Here is a 12,849-nt window from a genome sequence, read left to right as displayed (position 1 = left end):
CAGTGTCAGTGAGATTCGGGTAGAACCCGTCAATGAGGAGTATGTTCCCTGCAGAGCTCAGAAAGGACTGCAAGAAGTCGGACTTGGTGTCCTTAGCATGTGCTAGCAAATCTCCGGGGAGGAGGATGTTGTCGGTGTGATGTCACAACTGGCCGAAGGTGGATGCAGGAAAGATCTTGCTTGTGAAAACTGCTGGATGGCAGAGCTGTTGCCGTGCCCCACGGGTGTGGGGCTGTGTCCCCTCGCAGCGTTTTAAAACGTAGATTTTGGGGCGCCTGGGTGGCTCAGTCGGTTAAGCGTCCGACTTCGGCTCAGGTCATGATCTCACGGTCCGTGAGTTCGAGCCCCGCGTCGGGCTCTGTGCTGACAGCTCAGAGCCTGGAGCCTGTTTCAGATTCTGTGTCTCCCTCTCTCTGACCCTCCCCCGTTCATGCTCTGTCTCTCTCTGTCTCAAAAATAAATAAACGTTAAAAAAATTTAAAAAAACAAACAAAAAAAAAAAAAACGTAGATTTTAGGGGCACTTGCGTGGCTCAGTCAGTTGGGCGCCCAACTTCGGCTCAGGTCACGATCTCGCGGTCCGTGAGTTCGAGCCCCGCGTCGGGCTCTGTGCTGACAGCTCAGAGCCTGGAGCCTGTTTCAGATTCTGTGTCTCCTTCTTGCTCTTCCCCTCCCCCACTCACGCTCTGTCTCTGGCTCTCTCAAACATAAATAAACATTAAAAAATTAAAAAAACAACAACATAGATTTTATTATTATTCAGGTACAGCGAGGCCAAAAGATCTGTTTTCAGAGTGCCGTTGAAAAGACAGTTTGCTACTCACAGTTCCCAAGAGAAGTTACATAATTTTTTTAAAGTTTATTCTTTTTTTTTTTTTTTTTTTTTTTTTTTTTTTAAAGAGAGAGAGAGAGAGAGGGCGTGAGCAGGGGAGGGGCAGAGAGAGAGGAAGACGCAAAATCTGAAGCAGGCTCCAGGCTCTGAGTTGTCAGCACAGAGCCTGATGCGGGGCTCAAACTCAGTAACCGCAAGATCATGACCTGAGCTGAAATTGGATGCTTAACTGACTGAGCCACCCAGACGCCCCTGAAGTTACATAATTTTTTAAAGCAAATTTCAGATTTTCAATTGAGTCAGATTATGGATCATTGTTTCAATTTAATTATACATATGTATATGTCTACATGTATAATTTATTATTTTTTTAATGTTTATTTTTGAGAGAGAGAGAGACAGAGCATGAGACTGGGAGGGGCAGAGAGGGAGGGAGGCACAGAATCCGAAGCAGGTTCCAGGCTCTGAGCTGTCAGCACAGAGCCCGACGCGGGGCTTAAACCCATGAACTGTGAGATCATGACCTGAACCAAAGTCGGATGCTTAACTGACTGAGCCACCCAGGCGCCCTTAAGTGTATAATTTAATTATATAAATATTAAATGGATCCAGGTTCCTCTCTCTCTCTCTCTCTCTCTCTCTCTTTTTTGTGGCAAGGTGGGAGGGAAATTTCTAGCAGCCTAAAGTGTGGTTTTTGGTTTTTGTCTCTGATAACTGATCATTTGGACCTTCTAGGAGGTTACAGGGAAAGGAGGGGAAGAGGTGTCCCCTCCCAGAGGTCAGGGTTTGCACTCAGGAGAACTGGTAGCAGCCTCTCCTTGGGACAGTGCAGTTAGCCACCAAGTCCCAGGAATCAGTCCCTCTTCATGTCAATGGCGGGAGGCGCTTGGGCCCAAGCACACTGGCTAGAGGGCTCGTGTTATTTAAGCAATTCAGTAACTTCTGCGGGAGTTGGGGGTGGGGAGAGAGTGTGACCCATGACACCCCTGAGGGTCTGGGAGGCAGGAAGTGTGCAGATGACGACGAGGTATGGAGCAGCAGAGAAGACAGGTAGACTGCACCCCCCACCCCCACCCCCACCTCCACCCCGAAACAAACTGATAGTGAGACCCGGCATTGGTTCTTGTTTTTCTTCCATTTTGTGGGAAGTCCAACCAACACCTTCTTCCACAGGGTCACCCGAAACACACAGACAAACCAGGGTTCTCCCCCAAATATGAATAATAATAATAATAATAAAGGACATGGAAGAAGTGATAAGTTCCTGGAAAAGGGCCTCCACTAAACCCTGGCTGTTCTGGAACCCCCAAGGCGGAAAAGCGTGGCTCAGGTGGCCAAATGCCCTAAAGCGGGCCCTGCCTGAGCTCGTACACCGTTCCCAGAGTTTCATCCATTAGCAACATTCCCATGCTGAGGAAATTTGGGTAAGTAGAGAGCAGCAGGCCGCAGGGCTCACGCACAGGCCCGAGTTCTGTCCCAAGCACCCCTTCACCGAGGTCTGGAACCAAATAAGAAACCAAGAGCAGTCTCCCGACCAAACTACCCAAGGGCCAGCGGTCACGGCCACGCCATCCAGCTCAGAGCACCAATTGTTTTCTAAGATGTAAAGGTTCCTTTGATGGTGGACACAACACAAAGACACTCACACAGATGAAAGGCGGACTCTTTGTTACTTACAGCTTCAAACCAGAGCAAGCTGCCAAGCAGGGCCACACAGAGGCTCGCGCCAGGGACGAGGTGAAAAAAGGCAGCGGAGCTGGAGGGTGCACGGGCGGGCGTGTGGCAAGTGGGTCTCTCAGGCGCCCTGTGGATTGGCTAATTTGAATAGTGTCTCAGGCTCTGACAAGGACAGGCCGCAGGACAGCTGGAGGGCTGCGTCTGGCCGTCTGATTCGGGCTGGTATGTAGGCTCCAGGGTGCGACAGCCCCATAAAGGAAGTGGTGGGGACTTGGCTGCTCAGGTAGGGGATCTGACCAGCCTCTAGCCCAGGTCAAGACAGCATTAAAAAACCAAACTATAGGGGCGCCTGGGTGGCTCAGTCGGTTGGGCATCCGACTTCGGCTCAGGTCATGATCTCGTGGTCCGTGAGTTCGAGCCCCGCGTCGGGCTCTGTGCTGACTGCTCAGGGCCTGGAGCCTGTTTCAGATTCTGTGTCTCCCTCTCTCTCTGCCCCTCCCCCGTTCATGCTCTGTCTCTCTCTCTGTCTCAAAAATGAATAAACGTTAAAAAAAAATTAAAAAAACAAACAAACTATATTACACCTGGTGGGGTGGCTGGGGCCTCTTCCAGGGCTGAGGGAGGAATATCTAGCACCCCTGGGACGTGCTTACTGAAACAGACCAGATGGGAATGGTCTATGCTCAGTCATGGTAAAGCTGTTCCCAGTTATGAGTGGAGGTCTGGACATGTACCACAACCCTGGTCAGTTATAAAATTCATTTGTTCCGTTCATTTGTACATGTATTCCACCAATAGCTATCGAGCCCCTCTTCTTTCCCAGGCACTGTTGCGGGCGCTGGGAAGTTTGCACTGGACAGGACAAGGTCCAGTGGAGCTTACGCCCTAGTGGGAGAGGTCTCCTGCGAAGAGGCTGGGTGTTTGAGTCCCTCCACTGATCTTGTTGGAGCCGGCACCTGATGCTCGGGGGTGAACGGGAGCTGGGTCTGGCCCCCTCCTTGGGAGGGTTGTTTGACTCGGAGGCCTTATCTATGGGATTAGAGTGGGTATCGAGCAGATAGGCCACTGAAGTCCCTTCCCAGTTTGACCAGATGCCAAGGTGGCACATGATCTTAGGCCTGAGTTTTAGGCACTAAATTGCAGAAGGATGCTCCTGCGATGTGACTTTTTTTTTTTTAATTTTTTTTAATGTTTATTTATTTTTGAGACAGGGAGAGACAGAGCATGAACGGGGGAGGGTCAGAGAGAGAGGGAGACACAGAATCCGAAACAGGCTCCAGGCTCTGAGCCGTCAGCCCAGAGCCCGAAGCGGGGCTCGAACTCACGGACCGCGAGATCATGACGTGAGCCAAAGTCGGACGCTTAACCGACTGAGCCACCCAGGTGCCCCGTGATGTGACTTTTTTATGTCTTTGGGCCTTATTATTGAAGATATGATGCTTGGAGCTGTGGCAGCCTCCCTGAGATGATGAGGGAAAAGCCATGGAAACAACAGAGAGGCTGACCTAGGACCCAGCTATGATTGAGCTACAGAATTAATCAACCCTGAGTTGCCATGGCTCCGGTCTTTTCATTATATGAGGAATGGCACTAAATTCCTTACAGTCTGAGCCATTTGGGGTTGGGGATTCTGTTCCTTGCACTCAGAAGGAGCGCGATTCAGTGGTCATACTGCACGATTGCGTGCATGTCAGGGGCCCTGACTCTACGACACCAAGGAACTGCAAGCGGTTATGGGTTCCCTCTGTCTTTGTGTGTTATCTGTTGCACCATTTATAAAAAAAAAAAAAAAATCCAACAAACCCCAATGTCTCACTGGAGGGTACTGGAGGGAAGAAGTCCGGTGAGGGGCTACCCAGCCCTGGAGAGCCTGGGTGTGGTCCTCTAGGAAGGAAGTGCCCTGTCGGACAGGACTTGGAGGTCAGCAGGGCTAAGGTAGGTCATGGGCCATCCTGGCAGTAGGGGGAGCTCCGATCCGGTGAACCACACTTAACCAGACAAGAGGAAACTGTAGAAGAGGGAGTGTCCTTTCTGTTGTTGTCGCTAATGACCTGAAGACCCAAGAAGCACCAATGACTTGACCCCTGGGCCACAGCGCCCAGGAGGTAGGGGAGCTTTTGTGAGGGGTGAGGCCGGCAGCCTGTCCTAGGGCCAGAGAAAACTCACCTGTGGGCTGGTTGGTGTTTGGGGGTGCTCCCTTGCAGCCCATGACTTGCAGGCAAGGTTGTTGGTGCAAGAAGGTGGTGTCTCGAGCCGTCTCCTGCCTCTCCTGCTGAGAATTAAAAGGTGGAAGTGACTCTTTATTGAGCACGTATTAAGGACCAAGGGCTTTTTCCCGTGATGGTGCATCTTCACAACCATCCTATAAACAAAGAAAGGGATGGTCAGAGATGCCGGCGTCTTCCTGAGCGCGGACACAAGGGAAGAAGTGGTGAAGCTTGGTTTAAACCTATGTCTGACCCAGAAAGCAGAGCCTGTCACCCACCTGCCCTCGCCCCCTGGCCACCATCCCGGGTATCCAAAGCTTTGGGCAGTGCCTGCAGTGGCCAGCATGGGGCAAGGGCAGGCTCGGCCTTACCTGGCTCCTGAGCCTCAGTCTCCCCCTCTGTAAAGTGGGGGTGGATGTGTCTGGTGCCTGACGCAGAGCAACCCTTGACCGCTGCATGACCTACCTCCCGGCAGACCGCCTCTTTTGAATTCCCATCTATCAGAAGAAAACGAGGAGGCAGAACTGATGATGGCATCAGGGAGTCAGGCCCAAGGCCTTCGGGCAAATTGCAGATTTGCATCATCTTGTTTCCCCCACTGCAAGGCCCCAACGGAAGGCCTCTGGCCTCCCGGTCCCCGATATGCTGAGAGCTGGAGCGACTATGTGCACACGGGGGTGGGGCTGCCCACAGCCTCCAGGGTTTATAGCCTGGCGACAGACCCTGGAATGTAATCTGAGTTTCCATCGCTCTACAGCTGGAGCAGAACTGGCCATCACCAGCCCACGCCGGCCTGGACCGCTGGTCACTGGGTACCTTTAATACTCTGCTGGTGCTGGACGGGTAGGCCTGGAGCCCAGGGAACCCACAGCAGGACTGACCAACTCGGGGGAGGGCTGGGTCTCCACCCCTCCAGCTCTGCAGACTCTAGCAGCACCAGATCAAGCGTTCACGTGAGGGCCTTTTCTAGCTCCCAGCCTCCCGGAATGGACAGGGTCTGTGGTGGTTGGGGGGCAGGGACAAAGGGGGCCCTAGGAATTGGTCCTCAGTGGACGCCGCGAGGCCTGCTGGGCGCCAGGTCACAGAGCAGGAGCTCGAGTCCACTTCCGTGGCCCGGAAGCTGTGGCAAGTTATTCCTCTCCGCTAAACCTCAGTCCCCCAACCTGTGAAGGGGGTACCCCAGTGGTACCTCCCCTCAGGGTTGCTGAGGGATTGGACAAGTCTTCCCGTCTCGTGCCCATACCTTACGAATGGCTGGTAAAGGAGAGCCTCAGGCACTAGCTACGATCCGGAGGGCCTCCCCATCTCTCCCCGCTCCGTATAACCAACGCAAGCTGCATTCTCCCGGCCCAGGACAGCTTCCTCTCCACTCCCCAATTCCTGCTTCTCTTGCAAGCTCCTCCGTGAAGCTTCCGGCCTGCAGGAGCCTCGGCGCACAGACTGGAGACGCTCATTTGAGATGTTATTTAGCCCACCGTGGGAGCCAGATGCAGCAGTCAAAGAGTATCTTTGGTATCTTCGGGGCCGGCTCCCGCTGTCTCTGCTTCGTGCCTCTGCTCAGCAAAGATCTTGCCCCTTGCCACGTACCCTCCTTCCATGCCCACCCTCCACGAAGCCTTTTGCTGCCAAGGTGCTACTGACTGCATTTTCCTCAAGTCCATATGGTGAAGTCCTGACCCCCCACTGCGATGGCATTTGGAGTGCGGACTTTGGGAGTAATGAGGTTTAGCTGAGCTCTTGAGGGTGGGGGCCCACCATGGGCTTAGTATCTTTATAAATCAGAGTTTGCTTTCTCTCTGCCATGTGGAGACAGACAGAGAAGGCAGCTGGCTACGGCAGGGGTGAGAGCCCCCTCCAAGGACTGGAACTGCCAGCACCTTGGTCTTGGACCTTCCAGTCCCCAGAACTGTTGAGAAATAAATGTGTGCTGGCTGAGCCACCCAGTCTATGCTATTTGGTGAGTGGCCCGAGCTGATTAACAGGCAGGGAGAGGACCTCCACCCTTAGTCTTTGGCTGTGAACCAGCAACAATGTTTAAGCGCTGTCATGCGGTCTGTGCAGGAACCACTGTGTTAAAGCCCACATCTGCTCTGTCAGGGAAGTGTTGCTGGGATGCTTATCGCCCGCCCGTCGTAAGGATAAGAATCAGAGGCACAGGAACATGACAGGACAGCTAGAAAACAGCAGAACGAGGATTTGCTCCTGGTTCTCTTGGGCTCCAGGTTCCCTGCCTTAACCGCAGAGCTATGTATTCTGCTGCAAAACAGCAAAGTTGTCCCTGGGTGTCATTAATCAAATTTAAAATAGTTATTTGTATACTCGCAGTTTGCAAAATGTACACAACACTTAGCTATGCGTATTGCCAGAGCTCTCTCCCAGGGCGTGGAAGGGCCTAGAAGCGGAGGCTTCGAAGCTTCGTGGCAAATCCTCTGCTGCTCGCGCTCTAGGCCATCAAGCCTTACAAATAGCTGAAGAGTAGGTTTATTAAATAGGATATTTTGAAATGAAAGCCTTCATAATGCAAATTAAGAGCCATATATAAAAATTGTGACTCCCGGTGAGAAATCAAGCCTTACAAATAGCTGAAGAGATTTATTAAATAGGATATTTCGAAATGAAAGCCTTCATAATGCAAATTAAGAGCCATATATAAAAATTGTGACTCCCGGTGAGAAATCAAGCCTTACAAATAGCTGAAGAGTAGGTTTATTAAACAGGATATTTTGAAATGAAAGCCTTCATAATGCAAATTAAGAGCCATATATAAAAATCGTGACTCCCGGTGAGAAATCAGCTCTTACCTTGACTAGATTTTCCTTGTTTTAAACATGGCTTTGGGGTCAGTCTGGCTTTCTCTGACCAGCCCCCTGCAGTACCTATAAATATAATATTTTCTTTTTACATATTTTAGTTATTTGGTTTCTATAAAATCTTCCTGAATATTTAAATAACTTTCATAAGCCTAAAAAATTAAATTTAGAAATGCTGTGTGTTTTAAGTTCTTTCAAATATATATGTTTTAAAGACTGCATTTATTTATTTATTTATTTAAGTTTTTTTTATCTTTTATTATTTAAAAAAAAATTTTTTTTAACGTTTATTTATTTTTGAGACAGAGAGAGACAGAGCATGAACAGGGGAGGGGCAGAGAGAGAGGGAGACACAGAATCTGAAACAGGCTCCAGGCTCTGAGCGGTCAGCACAGAGCCCGACGCGGGGCTCGAACTCACAGACCGAGAGATCATGACCTGAGCTGAAGTCAGACGCTTAACCAACTGAGCCACCCAGGTGCCCCTATTTATTTAAGTTTTAAAGTTTACTTATGTATTTTGAGAGAGACAGAGACAGTGCAAGTGGAGGAGGGGCAGAGAAAGAGGAAGAGAGAGAATCCCAAGCAGGCTCCATGCTGTCAGCACAGAGCCCTTTGTGGGCTGGATCCCATGAACCTTAAGATCAAGAGGCGAAACCAAGAGTTGATGCTTAACGGACTGAGCCACCAGGTGCCCCTCCCCGAAGAGTTTAACCTGCGACCCCACAGTGTGAGGGACATACAGACGGGTCTCAGACTGAAAAATCCAGAGAGGGAATGACAGACTGACAGCCTGCTTTCACGTGGGGGCCCAAGTGGGTCACGGCAAAGGATGCCAGAAAGGTTTGCCGTGAACCAGACGGGCTAGGCAGCAAGGGATGGGGCTGAAGTGGTTTTTAGCTCCTGTGGAAGAGGACCACGTTGGAGGGGCTGGGGTTGAGACTGGCGGCCCAGGTTTCCTTAGAAAGCAGCCAGTGTGGACAGAGCCACATCCCCCTCCGGTCAGGGTCTGCAGGCCAAAGGTGCACCTGAAGGGCAGGGAGTGGGGGTGGGGCATCTCCATAGAAGTTGCAAAAACACCTGTCTGAGAGAAAGGTGGCTTCCCACTTCTGCCGGTGTGAGATCACACCACAGGGCCTGTCCCCTAAAGTCCTTCCCACGGCCATTCTGTCCTCCTTCCTGGGTCAGAAAGTGCATTCGTAAGCAGGGGCTTGAAGAAAAGGGGAGAAGCCTGCCAGGCCACCCCTCCCAAGGCTGCAGCAGGCTGGGGGGGGGAGTCTGGGGTGGGGGTGGGGTTGGAGCCAGGCTTTATCACCTAAGAATGACCGGGACAACCGGTCTGGTTGCTGGGGGTTTTCAACCGGGTAAGAACTAGTCCCAAAGAGTGAATGAAAGGGACAGAGGGAAATTAAAATGTGGCTGCTTGTCAATTGCTTTGCTCTTTGCTCAGTGAACATCGGTCTGTAGGAAGAGCTGGGCTTGGTAGGAAAAGTAGGGATAACTTGCTTCCTTCCCCTGTTTGTCCCTCTGAATGCCCACCCAGCCTTTCCTCCCCACTCCTGGGTGAATTCTTGGCTTCTGTCTTCCCAGGAGCACCTCCCCAGAGAAAGAGAACAGGAGCTTAAACATTCCCGTAGCCACAGTAGGAAAAGCTAAATGAGCAAGTGGAATTTATTTTAATAATGTATGCATTCTATTCAACCCAATATATACCTAACTTAACATTTAAACCTGTAATTAATATACAAATTATTGAGCTATCTTACACCCTTTCCCCCCATTCTAAGTCTTTGAAATGCAGTGTGTCCTTTTCTCTTAATATTCTTACAATGCCTACAATTTATTGTTTCTAAATGAGAACTTTTTTTTTTTTTTTGAGAAAACCAGTGACTCCTGGGAGTCAAGTAAGGTAAGAATATGACTATTCTGAATAATTTGTTTAGTGTTTATTTATTTTTGAGAGAGAGAGAGCGAGCAAACACATGTGCGTGAGTCGGGCAGGGGCAGAGAGAGACAGAAAGAGAGAATCTCAAGGAGGCTCTGCACAGAGCCTGACTCGGGGCTCGAGCTCACAACCCTGGGATCATCACCTTAGCTGAAATCAAGAGTCTGACACTTAACCGACGGAGCGCCTCGGGCACCCCAAGAAGATGAATATTCTAGAGAGCAGATACATCCAGAGTGAAGTAAACAGCAGGTATGTGGGGGGGGGTGTCTTTGCACACCCACGTGTGTAAACGAGATGCTGTATATTTGGAGACTACAACTTCTCAAACGGCAACTCTCCTGCCTTTCTCTGTTCTGCTCTGCGTCGTCTCTCAGGCTTTGGTGGTGGTGGCCATGGCGGGGAAGCCATTGTTCTCCCCCTCTGTCAGGGAAGTCATTATCTGGCTTCCACAGGCAGCTGTGGGCACCAGGGGCTTCTGGTACTTCCCCTGCAGCAGGGTCAGCAGTGATGCCCTCCTGGGCTGCGGGGTCACCACCCCCCCCCCCCTCCTTTGGCCCGCAGGGCTGTGCCCACCTCCTGCAGCTACTAATCTCTGGGTTACCTCTCCTCCCCACCATTGGTCACAAGTCGCTGAATTCAGTCCTCTCTCTGTGAAATACCTAACGTGGCCTCTGTTTTCCAGCTGGACTCTGGCCAATTCAGTCAGTCAAGCACGTTGCCAACGCCGGCATGCGCAGCTACATGGCCACAGCAGCCCTCTTGTCACTCTCCGCTCTGTGGCTCCCGGCTGGCTCTGCCATGGGCCGGGTTCTCTGCCTCCCACAGGGAGCAGGCATGCCAACGGCTTGGCCCTAGGCTAGCTTGTCCCTGAGCCCTACAGTAGCAAGTGACTCCCAGGCCAGGACTCCCCCAGCACCTAACATCCTGTGCCTTGCCTGGTCCCGAGACCACCCCTCACTCTTGCGGGGACAGGGCACACCCCGGGGGGGCCTGTCTGTTCTGTGCAGCCTATCATCTGTGGCCTCAGGGCACAGCATCTCCACGGCTATGAAGGACGCCTTTGGGACATATAAACCTGTATCTTCCACATAAGGAGCCAAAAGTGAAATGCAAGTGAAGAGGTGTCCTGCCCAGGGTCACACAGTGACTTAAAGGAACGGCCATGGCCAGATCTCAGGTCTCCCGTCTCCTGATGCAAAGCCCTTCAAAAGGAAACAAAAAACTTTTAAATTTTAGATCATCGTAGATTCCCACGCAGTTGTAAGAAATGCTACAGAGAGATCGTGTGTGCCCTTTGCCCAGTTTTCCTCAATCAGGCTCACTGCTGTCAGCACGGAGCCTGCTTTGGATCTTCTGTGCCTCTTTCTCTCTGCCCCTCCCCTGCTTGAGCTCTCTCAAAAATAAAGAAAATTAAAAAAAAAAAAAAAAAAGAGTCAGCAGCTTAACCGACTGAGCCACCCAGGTGCCCCTTTTAATTGTGTCCTCTGAAGCATGAACTTTAAAATTTTCATCGAGTCTAATTTATTTTTAATATTATTATTTTTTTGCTTATGCTCTTGGTGCCCCATTGAAGAAACCATTGCCTAGTCCAAGGTCATGAACATTAACTCCTATGTATTCTCATAAGACTTCGGTAGTTTTCGCTCTCATATTTAGGCTTTTGATCCCTTTGGAGTCAATTTCTGTATCTGGTACGAAGTAGGGCTCCACCTTCATTCTTCTGCATGTGGGTATTTAGTTGTCCCAGCATCTTGTTGAAAAGCTGATTTTGCCCCACTGAATTGTCTTGGCCCTCTTTTCATAAATCAGCTGGCCATAAATGTGAGGTTTCAATTTTGCATTTTCAATTCTATTCCTTTCATCTGTATGTCTAACCTTTGCCAGCACCCTCCTTTATTGCTTACTATTGTTTGTTGTAAGTTTTGATATTGGGAAATGCGAGTCCTCCAGCTCCGTTTTCCTTTTTCAAAATTGCGTTGTTTATTCTGGGTCCTTGATGGCTCTATATGAACTGGGGGTCAGCTTGCCAATCTCTGCCGAAACTGCCATTGGGTTTTTATTAGGGATTGCGTGGAATCTGTCAGTTAATTGGGGGGAATATTGTCATCTTAAGAATATTAAATCTTCTGAGGCACGTGGGTGGCTCAGTGGGTTGAGCATCTGACTCTTGATTTTGGCTCAGGTCACGATCCCAGGGTTGTGGGATTGAGCCCCATGTTGGCCTCAGCACTGGGCATGGATCCTGCTTAAAATTCTCTCTCTGTCTCTCTCTGCCCCCCCCCCATCTCTTTCTGACCCTCCCCTGCTCTCTCTCTCTCCCTCTCTCAAAAAAAAAAAAAAAAGAATATTAAATCTTCTGACCCATTAAGCATGGGATGTCTTTCATTTATTAGGTTTTAAAATTTTTCTTTCACTAATGTTTTGTAGTTTTCAGTGTGCAAAATTTGTTTAGATTATTAATTTTGAGAGAGAGAGAGAGCGAGCGAGAGAGAGGACAAGTGGGGAGGGGCAGAGAGAGAGAGAGAATCCCAAGTGGCTCTGTATCATCAATGCAGAACCTGATATGGGGCTCGAACCTACAAACCGTGAGATCACGACCTGAGCTGAAGTTGGACATTTAACAGACTGAGTCACCAAGACACCCCTCAGTGTACAAATCTTGTATTTTTTAAATTGAGTTTATTCTTAAGTGTTTTTTTTTTTTTTTTTGATAATACTGTACATGGAATTATTTTCTTAATTTTACTTTTGGATTATTAGCATTTGGCTTCTATTGAAAACTTAGTTAAGGAAACTTAGTTAATACCTTCCAGTATTTTAAACTGTCTTTCTAAGTTTAATATACATGTTCTCATTTTAAAATATTTCAGGGGCGGCTGGGTGGCTCAGTCGGTTAAGCGGCCGACTTCAGCTCAGGCCTTGATCTCATGGCTTGTGGATTCGAGCCCCGCGTCAGGCTCTGTGCTGACAGCTCAGAGCCTGGAGCCTGCTTTGGATTCTGTGTCTCCCTCTCTCTCTGCCCCTCCCCCCGTTCACACACTCTCTCTCTCTCTCAAAAAATAAAAAAAAACACTAAAAAAAATAAATAAAAAATAAAATAAAATACTTCAATGGTCTCATAAAGTCATTTTGAGCCTTTTAATTTCAAATATTGAATTTGACATACAGTGAATTTTACATTCTCTTGAATGTTCCAATGCTATTTAGAAACTTAGATTTCTGCCTAAAACCTCTGGTCTAAAGCAGTTAATGCAATTATACATAAGCGTCTGAGAATCCCAAATCTCAAATACATCACATGCACAAAATTCCACTTATGAGATTCCTTCTGGACACTTAGACCCTAATAACTAAATATTTCTGACCTCGTGTGCAGC

Source organism: Panthera leo, chromosome A3 (assembly GCF_018350215.1).
Source record: "Panthera leo isolate Ple1 chromosome A3, P.leo_Ple1_pat1.1, whole genome shotgun sequence".
NCBI classification, from domain to species: domain Eukaryota; kingdom Metazoa; phylum Chordata; class Mammalia; order Carnivora; family Felidae; genus Panthera; species Panthera leo.
Note: the sequence above shows the minus strand (reverse complement) of the source record.